Here is a 23,552-nt window from a genome sequence, read left to right on the forward strand (position 1 = left end):
CTTAAAAAAAAAAAAAAAAAAATTGTTCACAGCTGGTATGTTTGCAAAGAAAACCTTAAAAACATGCACCAAATGTAAACCAGTGTTGGTTTGCTGAATCTGCAGGCAGATGGGGACATACACAACCTTCAGAGCTACTTTTCCCATTAATTTCAATGGATCATCGACTCTGAAACTCAAAGCAGACATTTGAATATCAACATTGTCAGTTTTTACACGGTTGATCATTTTAGCAGATCGTCCAGTTAATATGTATATCCCACAATACCCAGATGCATTCTATGTCCTGACTGCTAAAAATGAATTCTATTTAATATTGCTATAAATAACAGTGAGTTTATTGTACTGATGTATTATTCAAGTTCATATTTTGTTCAGAACAAATCTCTAATTTTAAATTTAAAGGAAACTGTTGTACAATTTCCAGTCTGTCATACCAGAGAGCTGCAGAAATTGGCATAGAGGGAGGGGATACAGAATGTAGGTCCAGTCTGCTGCACAGTACACAGGGCCTTGCATAAAGGGTCATCTATTATTGCATGGAAAAGGAATTAGTAATGGGGGGGCCAAAGTGCATTGTTCAGAAAAATGTACATGCCACACTTTTCCTAATTGCTGATACTGAAAACAGCATGCTAATTGTACATGGCTTTATTTATTTGATCCTAAATCCAGGAGCAAGGTAAAAATGTATAATAAAGTTTACTGGTACTTTTCCCATCATGCTAATGTTGAATTATTGAGAAGCCATTTGACCTATAAAACAGAAATGCACAGCACTCGTTGGAAAGCTTCCAGAAGCTATTTATTATTATAGCACAACAGCTAGAACAACAAAGCAAACCTACTACAAATGATGAAAAAATTATTTGGGGAAATTACAAAGAAAGAAAAAAACAAGAGCTAACTATCTCATAGGGTGTACATTTATTGCTCCATGACACATCATAATTAATTATACTGTCCTCCACAGATATTTCTCTTAATATAATCCTCTGCTAGGACTGGTGGTAAGAAAGAAACTCTATATTTCTCACCTGGTTTTATCATAGGCCCATAGCTTCATTTTCTAAGTATTGTATCCTGCATTACTGAAGGCAATGGAACTTTAGTTGTTGATTTCAATGACAGCAGGATTAGGCCCTAAATTTTAAGCCTAATACTAGTGAATTGGTTTCCCTCTGTTCTTAATACTGTTTTTCAAATGAAACTTTTGCCCATGTAGTAGCTATTACCCTAATGGTAGAAAGATCTATATATGCTATAGATATTCCCATTGTAATGCTTTATTGCGAGGTAATTCCATTTGGCTCTACATTTTTTTTTAAATGTTGTTTGTTTATTTCTCAGATAAGATTTTTTCCATTAATTGCATTTTAATATGCATTTGTATATTTTCTTAAATTGGTTTTTTTTTTTTTGGTCTCAGAATAGGATACAGAATTTTCCTTGACTTCAGCGCTGCTTTTTCCTTTCAACCTATACAATTTAAATATTCTAATATAATTGTAATGATATGGTAGTTCTTACAAATGACTAACGGCCCTCTGTATTATATTAAAGATTTTATTAAACCCTCAAGCATACCTATTCTAACCACCATAACTAGCAATATGTTTTATAAAAATATTGCTGTCAATTATGTGAATTTATGAAATTGTGTTCTAATTGCCCATTACCTCCTGTAATGATAGTTACTGTCAAGAAATACATTCCTTTTTATTGCTTCCTTTTTTATGTGAACTTGTGCTCTATCATTACATAGTACTGGATGACATTTTAAGATTCTTTGATTGGATAGGAACATTTTTGTATATATTGTTATAAATAAACATTTAAAAAAAAAAAAAAAAGATGGTACTATATCTTTTGTATTTCCTGATGCTGAGAGAAGATATTTAAAAGCCTTTGCAGGCCAGCCAAACAAAATATTTAAGCTAATTGTGCAGCTGATCATATGTTTATGTTTTGATTAGTATTCATGCAGATCAAAATTAAATGGTGGAGTTGCTCATTATGAACAAACCTTGTTCTCCTCTTTCTAAGTACAGCTCTCTTAACACAGTACAAGCAGGTCCTTTTAGAGGGCTGAGAGAGAGCTGGCCCTGTTTTCCCAAATCCTGGGAGCACAATTTGAAAACCTGTAAGTACAGAGAAAATAAGCCCATTTGTTTGGTTTTCAGGCATTACCAATATATACTCAATCCTGTCTGTCTTTTACTCACATATGTATTTTATCTAGTGCAGTGGTTCTCAACCCGTGGCCTGCGGGGCACTTGTGATCCAATCAGCACACAGCTGTGGCCCAATCAGCACACAGCTGTGGCCCATGTGACATCCTCAAGGCCATACAGCTAGTACATATATTGTCTGGATGTGGCCCACGTAACACAGAGAGAGCTGCATATGCGGCCCACAATGGTAAATAGGTTGAGAACCACGGATCTAGTGGCTCGAGCACAAGTCAGAAAGACAGGATTCCTGGATTCTCTTGCCAGCTCTGCAAATGACTAGTGTGTGTGATGTTGAACACAGCTCGTAATTTCGATGCCTCTGTTCAGGGCTGGCTTTAGGACCTGCGGGGCCCGATTCCACGGTCCGGGTCTTCGACAGCATTTCGGCGGTGGGGAGGATGGGGTTTGCTCCGCGTCTTCCGTGGCACTGAAGGACCCCATGCCGCCAAAGACCCCGGAGTGGACCCCACCCCCCGCTGAAATGCCGCCGGACCGGGCCACCGCCGGGTGAGCCTAAGGTGCGGGGCCCTCTTAGGCACGGATGCGGGGCCCTCTTACCCATGGGGCCTGATTCCGGGGAATTGGGGGAATCGGCCTCAAGCCGGCCCTGCCTCTGTTTATCCATCTGTAGAATGGATCAGGGCCGGTTCCAGGCACCCAAGCTGGTGCTTGGGGCGGCACCTGGAGGGGGGCGGCGCGGCGCTCTGGCCGCCGGGGGGAGAGCGGAGCCCCCATCGGGGCTTGCCACCCTCGCCCCGGGGCTCCGGCCGCCCTCCCCCCCAGCGCCCTCCCCCCGGCCACCGGGGGGAGAGCGGAGCCCCCTCCGGGGCTCGCCGCCCTCCCCCTGTGGCCCCGGCCCCCCCCCCCCCCCACGGGGGGCGGGGGGGGGCAGCCGGAGGCTTTTTTGCCTGGGGCAGCAAAAAAGCCAGAGCTGGCCCTGGAATGGATATAATAATACCTGTTTCACACAGGTGCTATGATATTCAGGGGCAGGTTCTGCACTGTGGTCAGGCCTCTTTGCACTATACTGCTGAAGTTCAACAGCCCCAAGCACATGTTGCTTGCCATTGCAGGTAGTTCTGACATGCTAAGAAACTGGACCAGTGCATAGCCATCCTAGCATAGGGAAACACAAAGATGACTTACAGTCCCATTTGCACAGATGCCCTCCAGGGCTGCACTGTATGCTGCCTGCCATGGGTAGGTGGGCATTTCTGGGAAGGTATTGCTGACAGAGGTGTGACGGGGGCAAGAGGGAGGAAAGAGGGGACTCTCAGCTGGCAAGCTCAGAATGTTCACTGGTGGGAGCAAAATGTTGGCTCTGAAAGCCAAAGGATGATGAATGACAGGTGTCAGAGTTGACAGTGCACCAATTGCAGCTGCACCCATGATGGCACACATTCAGTTGAGTGTGAATGGATTCAGGCTTATCCCAGATACCACTATACAATTTTGGAGTAAATTAGGCCTTGTCTACACAGGGATTTGGCCCCATTTACTGCCACAAGTGGCTAGTTTATATAGGAAAAGCCCTCTAAGTTATGTTTTGCAGCTTACCAAGTTTCTGTAGTTTAGACCAGTAACTCCTGCGGAGGGGCTCATGGCAGCTACAGATCAAGGGGAATAATATACTGTGCAGCCATCTTTCCCTTCTGTGCAGCCCCATGACACATTTTCCACTGTTTTTTCATGGTTCTGCTGCCCTCCACCCCCTGCAACATAAGAGAGCATATACTCTCTTATTTTACTACCCCTCAGCTTCACAGGCAGATAAAATGGTGTAGGATACCAGAGTATTTAAATTCACTACTTGAAGACAGCTGGCTCATGTCTTTAAAAAGGAGTTTTGTTAATTATACTTTTATCACATACTTGTGCTTTTTCATTGATCTGGTTAATATTTCACTGATGTGCCAAGCACAACATTTCATTGTCTTCAGTGCTAATTAGAATAGCATTTCCTCTCACTCTCAATGTATTTATTTGGAATATTCAGATATAAATTGTAATTAAATTTATGTACATTATTTTCCAATTTACTGTGTAGAGGGAGAGAGTGTGGTCTCAAGCCCAAGCATCAGGCACCCCTGAGTGTTAATCCTGCCTTTCACCTGACTCATGCTATGTCACTGGGCAAGCTATATCACCATTCTACTTCAGTTACCTCATCTGAAATGTAAAGTGAGGCTAATACTTTCTTGCTTCACAGGGCAGTAGTGAGGATTAATTAGATAATGTTGCAGCACTGCTTGGACCTTGGAAGTGTTATAGACATGCCAAGTTATCATTCATTATTATGCTCACAGGCTAAAAGACTGAGGACAGTGCATATGATGCAGCTCCAACCGAGGGAGAAGGCGGTAAAGCAACAGAGCTGGACTTGGTGGGAAAATTCTTACATCAATTCCATATTATTTTTTCTTTGTACCTACAGTTCAATAGCCTATTCTACAGAGATTCTACCTAGCTGCTAAGGCATTTCTAAAATACCTATCATTTCAATAGTTAAGATGCTAATCTTGCTATCAAATTTCCACGACTAGACCTCACGCCTTCATGGGACCCCGTTGATTTCAACAGAGCTCCACACAAGCAAACTAGTTCACCTCCACAGATTCAATTGCATGACTGGGACCTTAGTGTATATTCTGTCTAATCTAGCTGTCATTTATGCCACACACATTGTGGTGATATATATATGGATAAATTGCATTTAGCTCATCCCTTTGGCTATATCACCTGCACTCTACCCACTAATCTATCTCAACCTGGGCTACCTGAAGAAGAGCTTTCTTGTAAGCTCGAAGCTTGTCTCTTTCACCAGCAGAAGTTGGTCCAATAACAGATATTACCTTACCCACCTTGTCTGGACTGTTTCTAACATTCCAAATCTCTAAGCAGCTTCAAATAGCTGCCATTACACCATCAGAAAATGTTTCCTTCACTCCATGCCCTTCCCCTCCAAAACATGTAAATGGGGAACATGGGAATCCTCCTTTGCACAGGGATACAGCACTAGTTTCAAGCACAGGCGGTTCTGGAGGTATCAGACCTTAAAATCACAGCATTTGATGTATAGAAAGGCTATTTTCAGCCAGTTTCCTACACATACATTTTCTAAAAGCTATTTGATATGGGCTGGGATTTTCAAAGGAGCTTAAGCAAGGTAGGTGCCACCTCCTATTGAATTTCAACAGGAGTTCACTGCCTAGCTCATCTAGGCTCCTTTGACATCCAAGTTATAATTTTTATCTCCCTCTGAGGCCTTACAGTTAGACACAGGGTAATTAGTCAATCTGACTTGACACACAAATGGATATAAAAACACAGCACCAATACAAATGTTAATACTCTGTCAAACATTTCTAAAATAGGGTTGGGAGTATCTTTTGGAAAATATATGACAAATCCAATTCTATGAGATGGAGTGATGATATATCAAGATTTTATTGGCATTGAAGAGAGGCAGAGTGGCATCCCTCTAAGCCTGGTCCTGACCGACCACTACACTCTCCCTGGTGGGCTTAGCCAAACCAGCCCCGCCCCTCCCAGAAGTGCAGGGGCAGGACAGGAAGTATAAGGAGAGGGCCTTACAGCTCAGTTGGGGCTGAGCCAGGGAAGGAGGCAGATGTCTCAAGTCCTCTGTGGGACTCTGGACCAGACCCCTAGCCATCCATGCCTTGTCACCAGAGGTAACCGAGGACAAAGAGATGTTATTGGGACTACCATCGGCCGTCTACCCAGAAGTTACTAAGGACAAGTGAAACTGTGCCAATGGATGGCAGTTAGGGTTGCCAACTTTGTAATCTCACAAAATTGAACACCCTAGCCCCACCCCTTCCCCGAGGCCTGCCCCTTCCCCAAGGCCCCGCTCTCACACTCACTACATTCCCCCTCCCTCAGTGGTGCACTCTCCCCGCCCTCACTCACTTTCACTGGGCTGGGGGAGGGGGTTGGAGAGCGGGAGGGGGTAAGGATTCTAACTGTGGGTGCAGGCTCTGGGATGGGGCCAGAAATGAGGGGTTCAGGGTGTAGGAGAGGGCTCTGGGCTGGAGCAGGGAGTTGGGGTGCAGGAGGGGGGTGAGGGCTCTAGCTGGGGGTGCGGGCTCGGGGGTGCGGGTGGGGATGAGGAGTTTGGGGTGCACAAGAGGGTTCCAGACTGGGGGGTGGGGACCAAGGGATTCGGAATGTGGGAGGGGGCTGTGGGTTGAGGCAGGGGGGTTGGGGTGTGGGAGAGAGTATGGTTTCTGGGCTGGGGGTGCAAGTTCTGGAAAGGGGGCCAGAAATGATGGGTTTGGGATGTGGAGGGGGCTCTGGGTTGGGGGGGGCTCAGGGCTGGGGCAGGGGGATGGGGGTTGGGGGCACGGGCTTACTTCGGGCAGCTCCCGATCGGTGGTGCAGCGGGGCTAAGGCAGGTTCCCTGCCTGTCCTGGCTCTGTGCTGCGACCCAGAAGCGGCGAACAGGCCCAGGCTACTAGGCGGCGGGGGCCAGGAGACTCTGCGTGCTGCTCTCGCCCGCAGGCACCCAGCTCCCATTGGCCAGGACCCACGGCCAATGGGAGTGCGGAACCGGTGCTCGGGACAGGGGCAGCATGCGGAGCCCCATGCCCACCCCCCACCCACCTAGGACCCGAGCCTGCTGGCGACTTCCAGGGCGCAGCGTGGTGCCAGGACAGGTAGGGACTAGTCTGCCTTAGAGCCGCAGCACCGCTGACTGGACTTTTAAAGGCCCGGTCGGCAGTGCTGACCAGAGCTGCCAGGGTCCCTTTTTGACCGGGCGTTCCAGTTGAAAACCAGACACCTGGCAACCCTAACTGCAGTAGGAAGTAGCCTGGGGAACCAGACATTAGTCTGGCTGTGCTGCTGGAAAGCAAGTCAGTGTGTTTCGGTGGGATCTCCGCTGACTCAGTGTTGGCACCTCCCGCCACTGTTAGACCTGGTAGAGTAAAGTGGACCTGAATCCTTCAGGCCTAGGATGAGTAGGCTTCCCCCCCATTACCAACCTCACCCCTGGGGTGGAAGCCTACTCATCCTAGGCCTGAAGGATTCTTCCTTGTTGTGGCCTGCCCCAGCCTTGTTGTGGGCCCCTAGTCTGTGATTACTGTCTGCTCCAGCCTGAAGGTTGAAGTTAAAGACTGCCTGCTGCTCTGCCCCGCTCAGAGGGCCAGAGCTATAGATTGAGTTGCTGTCTTCCCAAGCCAGGAAGCTTTTGGGCTATGGGCTGTGTGTTGCTCGGCCCTGCCCAGATGGCCAGGGCCTCTAGACTGCCAATTGGCTGTTGTTTGCTCTCTTACTCGGTAAGGCAGAGTGGCCTCCTTCCAAGCCTGACTGTGAGGGACCACTAAAGGCACTCATTTAGACTAAAGGCATAACTCATTTATAGCTCATTTATAGCTAACAAGAGTCGCTGGGGCCTTCGTGACAACCCTTTGTGCAGCTGTGGCGCAATACAGACAATGACGCACATTGTCGCTTACTAGGTTCAGCGGTGGCCTAGAAGAACTGCATCATGCCATTGAAGATGCCATTGCTTGGCTAGACAACTGTGCACACGCTAAATATATGTATAGCTGTACCATGCATGTGCGATGTGGCCATCACAAATGAGTCCCAGCAAATCTTTATACAATGCCACACCACTGTATATTTATGTCTCTATTCATGCACGTTTGTGCAAGTCTATATGTGTGCCTCTTTCTGTCTCATACACTATATATAATGTATGAGAAAAAAGCTGCACAGCAAGGATTAATAGATTGTGGAGCAGGTTAAATAAATGGGGGTGGGGAATATTTTTTCTCCTTTTTTTTAACAAAATGCAGAAATGTTTTGACCAGGTCTAATGGAGAGAGAAGAAAATAAAGAGAGAAAGAAAGTAATGAAAGGAAACTAAAAATTATTTGTTCACATAATAAATTAGAACACCCATCGACTATTCATAAACCCAGTATGGTTTCCTAACATCACTGGGAAAGGGCCTGGTGATTAGGGCTGGCGGGAAAACAAGAATTCTGTTTTGCAAAAAAAAAATAAAAAAAATTCAAGGTTTAGAAAAAATTTTTAATTTCACAGCTGAATGAAGTTTTTTGTGAAAAAACATGAGAGAGAGATACCTGCTCCTGAACAGTCAGTAGCTCGGTGGTTAGGACACTCACCTGGAATGTGGGAGATCATGCTGAAGTCCCTGCTCTGCATGATTCAGAGCGAGACTTGAACATGGGTCTCCCACACCTAGGGTAACCAGACAGCAAGTGTGAAAAATCGGGACAGAGGGTTTGGGGTAATAAAAGCCTATATAAGAAAAAGCCCCAAATATCAGGGCTGTCCCTACCCACACCCCAGCGTGGCCCCCCAGGGGTTGGAGGGGATGACAAAGGGGCAATTTGAGAGAGGGCCAGTGAAACAATATGATGGCAGGAGGACGGCTCGAACAAATTTGAGTGAGTTTCATTGTGGCCTGGTGCACCAGGTCACTGTGCCACTGTAGCTTGAGTGGCCTCTATGTGCAGCATGCTGCACCCTCACATGCCAGTTGCTAAAACCACAGTAGCGCCTTTCAGCTCCGGGCACTGGCCAGAAAGCAGGACGGACCCGTTACCTGGGGTCAAGGCTCTCCGGCAGGGAGGGGCAAGGTAAGGAGTGGATAGGGGAGGCATGGGCTGCTGGGAGAGGATGGTAGAAGCGACTCGCTTAAAGGCTGAGGCTCATAGGCCAAGGGGGTAGAGCTTTTTGGAAGGGTAGGAAGGCGCCTCAGTTTCAGATTTTCGCATCCTCTCCAGTTGGTATTGGCTATTCTGGGGTGGCTATCCCTGACTGGAAATTCCATCCTTGCCATGAGAACTTTCCAACTCAATTTCCATCAAAACCTAAGTGTTTCCCCGAAACATTTCAGTTTCAACTTTTATTTAGTTGAAAAATACCATTTGGTGAAATTTCTTTTGACTACAGTAGAATCTTAGAGTTATGAACACATCGGGAATGGAGGTTGTTCGTCACTCTGAAATGTTCGTAACTCTGAACAAAATGTCCTGGGTGTTCTTTCAAAAGTTGACAACTGAACATTGACTTAACACAGCTTCTAAACTTTACTATGAAGAAGAAAAATGCTGCTTTCCCCCCTTTTAGTAGTTTATATTTAACAAAGTACTGTACTGCATTTGCTTTTTTTGTCTCTGCTGCTGTTTGATTGTGTACTTCCGGTTCCAAATGAGGTGTGTGGTTGATTGGTCAGTTCATAACTTTGGTGTTCGTAACTCTGAGGTTCTACTGTAGTTCTACTGCTATCGGCATGATTTTGAAAGACAGTCTCTTCTAGTTTTAACACAGCTCTCTGTTACAATAATGTGCTACAATTCATTTCCCATCTGCAGAGATTGTCTCATCAAATTATTGCTATTATTTTGTTGCTGTTGCTATAATTATTTTAATATTAATATTACCACAGCTTGCCCCAAGCACAGTTGAGATACTGTTGTGCAGAAGCACTGTACAAATATACAAAGAGACAGTCCTCATCCGAAAGGATGAGTGGGGGGTTGTGAACTGGGCTTCCCAGAAAAGTGGAGCAAGGCCAAAAGATAGGGCATCCTCCAAATTTCTGGTATTCACTTATCCTTTGAAATTGAGTAAAAAAGCAACTGGTAAAATATTTGAAATGCAATCTAGAGATGACCCAGACTGCCTCTGATTCTGATCACAGAGAGTAGAGAAGGAAAGACCTATTATGTAATCTGTTCCAGATGCTTTCTGTCAGTGCAGGACTGTTCCCTACGGTACATTTCCTAGTGTGTTGTCCAGTCTAGCTTTAATGTCCCAAGTGATATGGGGGCTTCTGCCATTTCCCTTGGAGACTATGGCCCCCAATTCAGCAAAGCACTTAAGACTGTGCTTAATGTTGAAGTCAATGTGATGTAAGCACAGTTTAAAGTTAAGCACACTACATGGTTTGTTGAATAGGGACAGATTTAAGCAGATATTTACATGCTTTGCTGAATCAGGGTTTCAGTGCATGTGAGCCAGCAAGGAACTTAGGCACATGAGTAGTCCTGCTGAAACCAATTGAAATACCAGTTGAATCGAACACATAGAGCTTTATGAAGAGAGAACACTGCTTTAATTTGCAAATTAAATTTTGAAGAAATAAGTTTCCTTTGGAAGGAAAAGAATGAGGCAGCTAACGAGCTATCATGTCAAGGACTGATATCTTCCAGATTCCCAGAAATATTTCATATTCTGTCTTCTCTGTGGCAACAACTGTGCTAGAGATAATGATCAAAATGAAATCTCTTGTTCTTTTAGGAAGGACAAAACAATTTTCACATGAAGATAACACATCGGTACAATACAATGTCTGTTTTCAACTCGAAGAACACACTAACTCCTCAAATTAAAGTAGATATTTTCTATTGAACTGTTATTAACTGTTCAGGAAAGGATTCAATTTCTGTCCAGTATTATATCAAGGGAGATATCCAAATTATTTCATGGGGTGGTTTGCATTTTAAGAGTTTTACATTATACCCCAATAATTCATCAAAACTATTGATTCCTAAATATTTTGTTCAGTTGCTAAAAACCTCTAAAAACAAGTCAGGCATGAATTTGTTAAAGCAAATTCCCTTTCTCGGGTCACAGCTTCAGTTTCTGTTATATGTGCTATAGAGCAATAAAAATGATAAGGTTTAACGATAAGAGCCATTTTTTAGAGGCTCATATAGTAACTGTTTTTCTGGGCATCATTTTAATACCAAAAGTATACCCTTAAAACATAGATACAGGACAGAGTGTAAACCTGGAAGGTTGGAGAAACTTGCCACTAAATGAACAATGGCCCCCTAATGACTGAAAACTTGGTTGATTTGTTCAGCATTATTGTACAATAGAAAATCCGTTTTGACATTTAGTGTAATGCAGAAGAGCTCTCATTAGGTTGTTCATGGACTTTAGTTAACTAGCAGGGCTGACCCTAGACCAAATGGCACCCCAGGCAAGGAGCGTCTTTGGCACTCCCTCCCTCCATTTGTTAAACTTTTGAATACCTTACAATACCCTGAGCCCGGTGCCCCCCAAGCCCAGCACCCCAGGCAGTCGCCTGCCCCTAAATCTGGCCCTGTTAACTAGTCTCCATGTAGTTCAGAAAGACTATAATACAGCTCACAAAGGTTCCAGTGCTTCAATCTTCATATTTCAATGAGAGTTTAGTGTGTCTGAAGATTGCAGGGTCAGAGTCATAAGCCTCCTTTTATTACATCAATCTATTCCAATTCAAATAACCTATTCCAATACAGATGGCACAACATCAGTATTATGGCCCAGATCCTCAGGTAAGGTCGAGGAAATGCACCACACTATCCAGGGAAAGGGATGCAAAAGTGGCTTTAAGTCACCTTTATGCTTACCAGATCATGAACCTTGCCAGAGTATAACCTGCGCTGCTCTAACTTAAGGAAGCTGCCAGCATCCCCAAGGAACTGGTACAGCAGCTGATAGTGAATAGTGGCTCTAAAGTAGTGAGTTTACTGTATGATCAAGCAGGAGAAAAACATGGTCTCTGAGTCCTTATTTAAAAACACAAGTGTGAAGGAGTGTACTATCCTACAAGGGACAGCCTGGGGTGTAATCAAGGAGGTCCTGCCCGTCCCCAGGGCTGGGCTATTTAAACAGGAAACTGGGCAAGGGAGAGGAAAGTAGAAGTCATGCAGACTGCAGCAGGTGGTGGTTATTTTTCTTTTAGGCTCTAATACATCAGCCTAACCAGAGTTTATGGACTTGAAATTAGGAGCTCTGAACTAGGGTCCTGAGGTGAGGGCCTTATGAACTCTTTCTTATAATTGTTCCATCTCCTGTTGTCTTCAGATGAAGGCTGGATGCCTTTCTAGAGGAAATGTTTTAATCAAACACAGTTTATTGGGCTCAGTACAGGGGTAACTGGATGAAGTTCTATGGCTTGTTTTATACAGGTTAGACAAGTTGATCTAATGGTTCTTTCTGGCCTTAAAATCTACAAGTCTGTGAAAACCCACTGCGAAGAAATTGTGCCTGAGTAGCCCAATAGAACCTGCATTACCATATTTTGGACAACTGCACAATGTACTGTGAGTGGCATCTAATTTTGGTCTTGGTTTGTGGCTGGAGGTAGGGAGAGTATGACCATTTCCCCTGCAACTTGAGCCCTGTTCACATGGCAACATGAAGCTCTTCTGTCGTACTACCAAATTTAAGGTCAACTTCAATTAATCTTTCTAAGAAAATCACATTACTTGTTCTCTGAAATGGAGGGAACACACCTTATTGCCAATGCTTGTGATTCATAAACCAAAAATAAAATAATTAAATATCTAGCCCCACAAAGACAAAGAGAATAAATACATTACAGCAGATACAATTCCTTTCTATATTATAACCCATTAAATAAGAATAAAATCTGAAATTCACTGTGGAAGAGAACAAAAAAGTATTACATTAAAAGATATTAAGGACTTAATTAACTCAAAACAATGTTGCCAATGTACAAATGACTTTGTTAAAAGACTAAAACCCACTTCATAAATAATTGAATAGCCAATTACACAGGCTTTGTGAATGGTTTATTCAGAAATAATGTTGATGACATTATTCCATATATTTAACAGTACAGTGTACAAAACATTTTAATTTCACTCAAACCCACTGCCTTTTTTCAACTGCAACTTTAAAACAATATAACACCAATGTATACAGTTATAATGAAATATCATAGCCAAAATGAGATGTGTATTAATATATCTTAAATAAAAACAAATAGAACAATTAAAGCTGAATAAAATAAAAAATTCATCCAGTTTCTATGCCTTAGACATTTACACATTTACCCTGAGGAAACACTTTATTTTTCTTTTCACGGAACAAAAGCTGAACATACATTCTTGTGACTATATCTCTAAAACAGTAACAAGAGAAAATAAACGTAAAAAGGGCTACTTACTGCAGTAGCTCTTGTTCTATGGCTGCATTACCTGCCACTCTTGGTATTTGCCAACCCTAGAAGTTCGAAAAACATGTCAGACTTCAAAAAATCACGAGATTTTTTAAAAACAAAATTATATCATGTATTTTGGTCTGTTTCTGTATTTTTTTAACTTCCCCTGCCCACAATCAAGGTTCATGTGACCTAGTGTTCCCAGCTCTCCCAAATGTACAAAGTAAGGTGCTTCTGGCCCCTAAGGTTTCACTGGCTGCCTGATGGTGCAAGGTTTCCAGTTTCTCCCCAAACCAAAAGTTCCTCACTGATTAATTCAGCCCCAATTAATTATGTGCTCCCCTAACCCCTATATCAACTTTGCCTCCCACATCTGCCCATCTAGCAACCCACAAGTTCCATCTCTGCTCTTCCTACAGCTCCAGGGATTCTTCACCCTCTCTCTTGGGGCAGGAGAGGGGGGCACTATAGCAGAATCGTCTCCTTTCCAGGCCTGGGGTGGAAAGGCAGGGGCAAGAAGATCTTCACTCCCTTCCCAGGCCTGGTGTTCCAGGGACGAGGAGCAGAGAACAGACTGAGACTGAGGATCACCAACTTTCTAATCGCACAAAACCGAACACCCTGCCCCTGCCCGCCCCTTCTTTAAGGCCCTGCCCCCACTCACTCCATCCCCCTTCCTCTGTCACTCACTCTCCCCCACTCTCACTCACTTTCCCCAGGTTGGGGCAGGGGGTTGGAGTGCGGGAGGGGTGAGGGCTTTGGCTAGGGATGCAGGCTCTGGGGTGGAGGTGGGGCTGTGGATGTGAGGTTTGGAGTGCCGGAGAGGGCTCTGGGCTGGGGCAGAGGGTTAGGGTGGGGGGAGGATGAGGGTTTGGGCTGGGGGTGTGGGCTCTGGGGTGGAGGTGGGGTTGTGGATGCGGGGTTTGGCGTGCTGGAGAGGGCTCTGGGCTGGGGCAAGGGGTTGGGGTGGGGGGAGGGCTGGGGGTGTGGGCTTTTGGGTGGAGGTGGGGCTGTGGATGAGGGGATTGGAGTGCAGGAGAGGCCTCCGGGCTGGGTCAGGGGGTTGGGGTGCGGGGGAGGGTGAGGGTGAGGGCTCAGGCTGGGGATGTGGGCTCTGGGGTGGGGCCGGGGATGAGGGGTTTGGGATGCAGGAGGGGGTTCACGGCTTGGTGTTGGGGTGGGCATGGGCTCTGGGAGGGGCCTTCGGGCTGGGGTAGGGGGTTGAGGGTGCAAGAGGGGGGTTGGGGTCCTGGCGACACCTTATTGTGGCTCCTAGGAAGCAGCCGCCAGGTCCCTGCAGCCCTTAGGCACCGCCCCCGCAGCTCCCATTGGTTGCGGTTCCTGGCCAACGGGAGCTGCAGAGCTGACACTAGGGGTGGGGGCAGCATGCAGAGCCTCCCTGGCTGCCCATGCGCCATGGGGCCGCAAGGACCTGGCAGATGCTTCCGTGAGCCGCGTAGAGCTAGGGCAGCCAGGGAGCCTGCCCTAGCCCTGGGCCCCCGGTGCGCTGCCGACTGGACTTTTAACAGCCCAGTCGACAGGGCTGACTGGAGCCGCCAGGGCCCCTTTTCAACCAGGCATTCCAGTTGAAAACCAGACACTTGGCAACCTTAAGACTGACTCATTTTTCAAAGTGAGGGAGGAGGGAGCTACCTCTTCTGTTATGCACTCCCTCCACTCACCAAGAAGGGAAATCATGGTGCATCATGGAAGGCGTAGTCCAACTGGGGATGCTGGCCTAGAGAGGAGAATGGAGTGCTAAGCACCCAAAACACAACTCCCATAAGGCACCATGACAACATTTCCAAATCAAACTATTTCAAGTTTTGGCCGAAGTATTTTGGTTTTCAATTTTGCACAGAATGAAAAGTTTGTTTCCTGGGGGTTGGAGGGCACACTTTCTGACTAGCTCTAAAAATCAGGTCTGTTTTGCCCACAGTACTGCAACCAGAATTACTCTGGCTTTCTCCTGCCAAATCCTCTGCACCCTGAGTATGAGAGAGAGACTTAATAGAGCCCATTTCCCCAGTGTGAGAGAAAAGGCACATGATATGCATTTCACCTATCTGCCCACTCAAAGAAAAACTTTATATATTTGTTGTTCTATCTTGTAACAAACAGGTCCAAGTCCAGATGACCCACTTACTTAACAAATATCAGACAAGCCATCAAACTTCGAGTGGCCATTTCTGATAATCTGTACCTTTTTTCAACACAGGTTATTGACTATGTGGTATTGCTGCATTGCTGCCAGGAGCAAGGCAGATACTGTCGATTTCTTCCAGGTACAGTAATCCCCCAGATGGATGGCCTTCTGACACAGAAGTTAACAAGCACCCCCAATCTATTCAGGTAATAGTGTGTCTTTGGGAATTTGCACTAGTTGCCCTTACTGAACTTTAGGAGAAGGGACCTGAAACTCAGCCTGATGGCCTTTTGATCTATTAAACTTTATGTCAAACCTTGACTCCAAAGGCCTGCGGAGAAGGCAGAGAAGGCCAAGAAGTGCTGGGCAGGATGATAGCCCCTCAGGCTGGAAACTGAGGCAGGCCTCTGCAAAGCCATGCTTGGCTACGGGGAGTGCTGCACACCTTTCACATTGTGGTTAACTGGCTGCACCCTTTAACTGTTCATTCCTAGATTTTCTAATATTTGGGGGAGGAGGGTTTATGAGTGTAACATATTTGAGAAAAGAAAGTTTTAATATTGGTTTTGGACAGAAGTTGGACTTCGGTGAAACACATTTTCATCCTTAAATCTTTTAAAATAAAGATTTTTGACTATGAATGTGTAAAGCTGCTTCCATTATAGCACCAGCCTTGGTCTAATGCATGTAATACAAGTCACATTTATCTGTAACATGAAAAACCAACAGGGAGTCAGTTTTAGAGTACAGCCCTGATTCCAGCTTATGTGAGATGCATAATCTCTTTCCCAAAAGGTACGCTAGTTCCACAAAGGGCTAATGGATTCTCCACAGACCTGACCTGGTATTGAAGAGGTACAGAGCATCTTGATGAGGAAATAGAGCAGAACCAATTGGGAAAGCAGAGAACGCATACAAATTCAGTTCCAATTGGAAAATACAGTTAGGCTCTTCAAAGATGCAAGTGAAAGAGACATAAAAACATGATCACAGCCAAGTTAATCTTTCTTAGTCTCCACTCTTACTCATAGGCTGTTTTGGCACTGTTTCTCCATGGGCAGGGCTACAGTAACTGCTGCATTAGATACCTCTTGCTAGTGAAAAACCGCTACTGACATCCAATGTCTCTGCAAACCAAACTGGCCCTGGGTGGATTTTCTGCGGTTTTGGTTTGTATTATTAAAGTTGCTTGGGCAAGCTGTAGCATGCTCTGCAATGCTGATTCTAACTGGCTCGCAATGAACAAGATATCTAATATCAGACTACTAACTTCCGTGAGGAGATGCTCTCTGATGTACATAAGGTGCATTTAAGTGAAATAGTACAACTTTCCATAGATTAAGAGAGTAATTCTCAATATAAATCAGCTGTTCCAGTATGGAATTATCTTGTCTCTTCTTAGCCACTGTGAACTATATGATCTAGACAAAGAAAATGACTCGTAATGCTTGTAGGTCAGCCAAATAGCTGGGCAGGAGTCTGATATGATTGGGATCTTTTTCTATTCCTGAAGAGACTTCACTGCTGACTCTTCTTGAGCTTTTTCAAATGTTAAATGTGCTACTCTGCAGTATATAAATCCCAGCTTCACAATAAAGCAGACAAATGGAAAAAACTCTGAGGTCGTGATCTAAAATATAAGATCAATAACAAAGTGGAATAAAATATTATGAGCTAACCACTGAGAGGAGGTTTATTTCCGCAATATATAATACATTATACAGAATATATCCAGCTCCAGCTAAAATGAGCACTAACATTGGATGCTAGAATGGTGAAAATGACCATGGGAATCCAATACATATGCTGCAGTGATGCCCGCTGAGGTACTCTCTGGAGAAGAATTGGAAATCGTGAATACATTTGAATGTAAGTACTAACCTGTAGTACTGAACCCCCATATATATTAGCCTGGATTCTCAACTATACCCCATGATTGAACTCAGACAGCTGATGAGAGCAGGGTTATGAGGGGAGAAAACTGGTCCCTCTGAGCCACCTTTCCCTTTCCCCTGGTCTGGCTGGGGCCTGCTACTATCTGCTATGTTGTATTGTACTAAGAAGCACAGCATGAGCAAGAGATCCACCAGGAAGAGCAGTGAGAAGAGACCTGGAGCAAAAGAGGAGGAGCCTGGAGACCCTGGTTCTCTATTCAGAATGCCTGGAAGCAGAAGGAACTCAGCAAGCCCTGTTGACCAGAGTAGGAACTACAGGGAAGACTCAGCTATCTACCTGTGTCCTACTGAGTATAACTGTGATGATGGGACAAATGTATTTCACACCAAATGAGTGATATTTGTAAGCATGACAGATATGGCAATTTCCTGGACAAACCTTACTGCATTACGTTAAACCTTACTGAATAAAGTTTAAGTATTTTAGGCAGTACCGTATTAAAAATGCAAACGTTTATATATTATTGTGGATTGTATATAACTTCTTTAAGGGAGAAAAAGGACTAATGTAAGCTCTGGGAAGTGTTATAAGCTTCAAAGGACTCTTTTAAAACAATGGGCCAGACAAGACTGAATGTTTAGTTGTGTGGGTTTCCTAGAAAATATGTGGGAGGACGGGAATGCAAATTACCTACCTCAGGACGGACCCATCCTTTGGAAGCTAGGCCTTGAGGAGAAAGCCGTTGTCCAGCTGATTACCTATTCACGATCTCTGTAGATTGAAGACACAAAAGTGGATAAAAGAATGAATCATATGTTCATGTGTGGGCTTGTTTTGAGCTAACAGCTGTTATGAACTTATGACTAGAGAAAAAAACTCTGGTGGGGTTGGGTGGACTGTCCACTGGCCAGAGCACTTGTTGGAGTTGGGGTGAGCATTGGTAAGCTTATTAGCATGCATGTAGGTTCTTTTATTGTTTTCCCTGTAATGCTTTCACTTTATGAATACATATGTTTGCTTAGAAATGGCTGTGTGTAACTTAACTGTGGCAACAACACTATTTATAGTCTCTGAGGAGAAGGCAAAACAGACTGTCTTGTGCTGTGTGCAATTCTGGTCTCCCATGTTTAACAAAGATGAATTCAAACTAGAACAGATGCAGAGAAGGGCTACTTGTATAATCAGAGGAATGGAAAGCCAACCTTATGAGATGAGACTGAAAGAGGTTGGCTTCTTTAGCCTAACCAAAAGAAGGCTGAGGGGAAATATGATGATCTCTATAAACACATCAGAAGGATAAATACCAGGGAGGGAGAGGAGTTATTTAAGTTAAGCACCAATGTGGACACAAGATCAAATGGATATAAACTGGCCATCGACAAGTTTAGGCTTGAAATTAGATCAAGGTTTCTAACCATCGAAGGAGTGAAGTTCTGGAACATCCTTCCAAGGGGAGCTGTGGAGGTAAAAAACCTAACTGGCTTTAAAGCTGAGCTTGATAAATTTATGGAGAGGATGGTATGATGAGACTGTCTACAACAGCATGTAGCCCAGGGGTGGGTAAACTTTTTGGCTCGAGGGCCACATCTGGATGGGGAAATTGCATGCAGAGCCATGAATGTAGGGCTGGGGCAGGGTGCTGGGGTGTGGGAGGGAGTGCGGGGTGTGGGAAGGGGCTCAGGGCAGGGGGTTGGGGTGCAGAAGGGGTGCGGCAGGGGGCTCAGGGCAGGGGGTTGGGGTGCGGGCTCTGGCCCAGTGCCACTTACCTGGCTTCAGGGTGGCAGCAGTGCGCACTGGGGCCAGGGCAGGCAGGGCTCCTCCTGGGGGGGCGAGGGGGCAGAGGGCTCTGCGAGCTGCCCTCGCCTGTTGGTACCTCCCCCGAAGCTCCCAATGGCCACGGTTCCCCATTCTCGGCCAATGGGAGCTGTGGGGGTGGTGCCTTCAGGCGAGGGCAGCGCGTGGAGCCCTCTGTCCCTCCCTCTCCCCCAGGGGTTGCAGGGACATGGTGCTGGCCACTTCTGGGAGCGGCATGGGGACCACAGCACCACAGGGGTGGCAATCCCACGGGCCGGATCCAAAGCCCTGATGGGCCGAATAGTTTGCCCACCTCTGATGTAGCCCATCTGTAATTGCTAGCAACAAATATCTCTGATGGCCAGTGATGAGATGTTAGATGGGGAGGGCTCTGAGTCATTACAGAGAATTTTTTCCCAGATGTCTGGCTGGTGGGTTTTGCCCACATGCTCAGTGTCTAACTGATCGCCATATTTGGGGTTGGAAAGGAATGTTCCCCAGGGTCAGATTGGCAGAGACCCAGGGATGGGAGAGGGGGTTCACCTTCCTGTGTAGCCAGGGGTACAGGTCACTTTCAGGTTTAAACTAGTGTACATGGTGGATTCTCTGTAACTTGAAGCTTTTAAATCCTGATTTGAGAACTTCAGTAACTCAGCCAGTTGTTATGGGTCTATTACAGGTGTGGGTGGATGAGTTTCTGTGGCCTGCAACATGCAGGAGGTCATACTAGGTGATCATGATGGTCACTTCTGGCCTTAAAGTCTGAGTCTATGAGTGATGCTGGGGAATTCACAGTGCAGGCAGGAAACTGCAGCCTGGAAATATCCTGGTCAGGAGCGAGAGAGACATATGTTTTCTCCCAGGAGATGTGATGGCTGGGCAGCCAGAAGCCTGAGAGTGGGTGCTCTGGGTTGACCATAGGCGGAATATTGGTGCAGTTGCCCTGATGTGACAGTAAGCACCACCTCAAGGTGAGTCTTGTAAAGGGCTGAGCATACTGTCAAATTTTAGCAAATAATAAATTACAAGTATTTTTATAATATTGTGGATTTTATAATGGGTTTCTATTTCAGTAATGTAAATTCATATTCAGAGCCCTGTTGTGACAATGTTTGGTTTCACTCAAATCATTTTTACAGGAAGCTGAAAATTAGACACACTTTCCTTGAAATAACAATAAAAAACAGTAGAAAAAAACCTGTAAATTTGATCTCATTTGCATCAGCAAAGAAGAAAATGATGTGAGCATCTTTCCAAACTTCTTCAAACATATGCACTGCACTATTCTTCAATATTTGTATGATTTATCAGAACACCTATTTTTTCCTAATTCCTGATGAACATTTATTCTCCGGAAGCCTTGCAGGCCCCTTTAAGGGAGTCAGGCAACTGAAAAAATGCTGACTCTATGCAGCAAGTCTCCCTTTCAAAGCAGTTGGTGAAAGCCAGCAAGAGTAAGCCAACCTGCTTCATGCCCTGCCAAGAAAGAATGTCCATGCTGCAGTAAAGCAGTGTGTGGAAACCAACGGATATAATGTGATAAGGGGCAGTGTGAATGTATATATAGGCAAGCCAGATCCTCTGTAGCTTAGTGATGAATAAAGTGGAAGGAATGCTGTTATATCTGTTTCCACATGGTGTTATTTCTAGTTAGCCTACTCTTTCACATCACTTAGACCACTGGTTTTCCAGAATCCCTATCCAATGTAATGAGATGCTTGGCTACTGCTATCCGACCCAGATAAGAATTTACACTGGACAAGAAAGATATTACAGACATGCTTAGCTTAAGAAAATCAATATTTCCTATAATTTGCCATATAATTATTTAGATGATTTAGATAAAAGGAAAGTTTCACCCATTTTGAGACTCGTAGTAGCTTGAAAATTCATAGGTTAACAAACACTTCTCACCATGCAGAAATGTATTTGATAAAATGTTTCTAAATTGCAGTTCATATTTCTGAGCAGCCTATAGGAAGCAGCCAGCTTGCTGAAAAGTTACATCATTTTTGTTCACTGGCAGCATGGGAAACCCAATGTGAGGCTGTGTGAATAAGGTTTCATTTTGCTTTAACAATAATACAATCATTTAATGAGATATTCAAAATGAAAATAATAGCCCTGATCCTCCATTCTGCTAAAGCAGCTTTACACTGGTGTTATTCAAGTGAAAGCAATGGAACTACTTTGGCATAAAATTGATGCAACATAGAAGAGCATCAGATTCTTATTCTTGTTATCACCTTAAATTATTATAACTGAAAGAAACTGTAAAAATCTCATTTTCACTATCTATTATGTTTGTTTAGGTTTTGTGAACAGTCAAATTAGACTAAGTTTCACTGTATTTTTTTTTCATCGTATCATTTTCTGGTTTTCATGCAGTAACACAGTTCTGTTGCATTTGGATTGGATTCATAGCGCTGCAGAGGAATACACACACACACACACACACACAAATCATTGCTTGCTTTAATTGCAGGTAAATATTAATGTTTTGTAAAACATTAGGGCTCCTCCAGTCCTTCATTGTGGTTGTGCACAGGATGACTGCTACTCCTGCATGAAGCTCCTTGCTCTGTGTGGGCACAGCAGTCGCCACAATGCAGGATTGAAGCCATCGTTAGTAATTTGTTTCTCTTTTTACACAAAACCTAAAGTTTGGGCATAAGCTGTTTCATTATATATTTTTTAAAGTATGTCAAAGTGCTCACTTTAAAAGCATTACCATTCATTGAGAGATTATTAAATCAGTAGTAAGGCAGGATGAACTTTTTTGCACTCTATTAAAATGCTCGCCGCCCCCCCACTGCCAGTATCACGAACAACACTGGGTTCTATCCTTACTCAGAATCTGATCGGGCCACTGTTCTTCACATTGAGTAGTACTTACGCATGTGAGGAGTCAAGAGGAGCTGGAGTACTTAAAACCTCTAAAGATGAAGTCACTCTTATTCTGGTACCTCAACAGAAATAGAGGTGCTAAAATGTAAGTACTCAAGTTTGTAAATTTTGGCCTTAGTCTTTTGTGAACCCAGTTCTTAATACCATGTTGCTTCCCTAGCAGCCTCAGGTCCTAATACCAGGAGGCTCAGTCTAGAATGCTGGGGTATAAATGCAAAAAATAACAAAACAAAGCACACATTCAATTTGCTAGGGATTTTGTTACTGGAAAGGATGGGAGCAAGAGAATGTGTTTTGTTTAAATCTGTTTAATTTTTTATTGTTCTGCTCCATTTTAGCTCTGAGTCTACTTCGTCATACATGGATGGACCTCATAAAGGGAATATAAAGGAATTTCAGACTGGTTTACAAAAAAAAAATCTTTGGGCCTTTTTAAAAAAAACTCTACTGGATAAATTCAACACACTAGTAAACTACTGTTAAAATTAGCAGTGCAGTTCCACCATTTATTCCACTAAAGGAAATTAAGGCTGGAGCTTGACTGTAACTACTAACTACACTGGCAGGAATGAAACTCATCACCTAAAGTTCTACAAACAAATGTTACACATAGGCCATGGTCTTTCAACTTGTTCAACATGGATGGACCACTGAGCCTGTGTGGAGCCCCACTGATTTCCTGTGTCCTAGATGTTTAAAAAGTGTGACACACACACACACTAAAAACTGCAGCCCCTATCCTGTACTGAGAACCATGTGGGTGGAATCCTACACCCATGCAGAGCCTCAATGAAGTCGGTGGGTCATGCGTGGTTGCAGATTTCTTAATGCAGGATCAGACTCCAGAGAGGAATAATATAACCAAGGTGAGAGACGATATTGCAACCCAGTGCTTATTAAACTCAATCCTTACTACCTACTAGTAGGGAAAATAATTCTATTCTAATGCCCCAAACACAAGAAAGGTACAAGAAAAATGTCCTCAAATTATCATAAATAAAGCACTTCACATCAAGAACAAGGGAGAAAAACTCTACATTGATTATTTTGTTAATTACATTAAAATATTAATGTTCTGAAAAATATGTTTGCAACTTTTTTTTTAACCTAACGTTTGGCATAAACAGTTTGACATTATTATCAATAAGAAAAACTACATAATGCTGCCAGAGAGGAAAGAGCAGAAATTGCCGTAACCTGCCATCAGATGAGAAATTTACGATCATTAATAGACACATAAGTTAAATCTTCAGATTCTCTTACCATGGGGAAATCCCTGAATCAACATTTTCTATATACTGGTGTTACCTTTTATACAGTTCCATAAACAGACATGGTGTTTATTAGACGTAATAATAATGATAGCAATACCAAGTATTTGCAGGGTCAAACAAGCTTGACAACACAGCACGCCACGGTGTTGGGAGGGGTATTATTCATGGAACGCCATAGGTGTGCGGCAAATTACACGCAATGGGGATGGGAGGTCGAGGGCTGAATAGTGCAAATACACTTTTCCTCCACTCTCCATGGGAGTTTTAAAATGAGGTAATGTTTGCAGCGCGGCCACGGCTGCTCCCCCTGGAGGGGTATGTGACTGGCTGAGTTTTGTTGGCGA

At 44.3% G+C, this 23,552-nt stretch overlaps 1 long non-coding RNA gene across 1 annotated transcript; it reads right to left on the reverse strand.

Annotated features, from left to right (window-relative positions):
• Positions 1-2,009: 2,009 nt before the first annotated feature.
• Positions 2,010-23,309, reverse strand: LOC112113343. The gene is made up of 4 exons (XR_003369754.2): positions 23,198-23,309; positions 17,928-18,004; positions 13,198-13,253; positions 2,010-2,141 (listed from the first exon to the last, which is right to left on the reverse strand). It is a non-coding gene; the product is annotated as an uncharacterized LOC112113343 (long non-coding RNA).
• Between the last annotated feature and the right edge of the window lie 243 nt (positions 23,310-23,552).

Source organism: Terrapene carolina, unplaced genomic scaffold (genome assembly GCF_002925995.2).
Source record: "Terrapene carolina triunguis isolate 2854851 unplaced genomic scaffold, T_m_triunguis-2.0 Scaffold95, whole genome shotgun sequence".
In the NCBI taxonomy this organism is placed as follows: domain Eukaryota; kingdom Metazoa; phylum Chordata; order Testudines; family Emydidae; genus Terrapene; species Terrapene triunguis.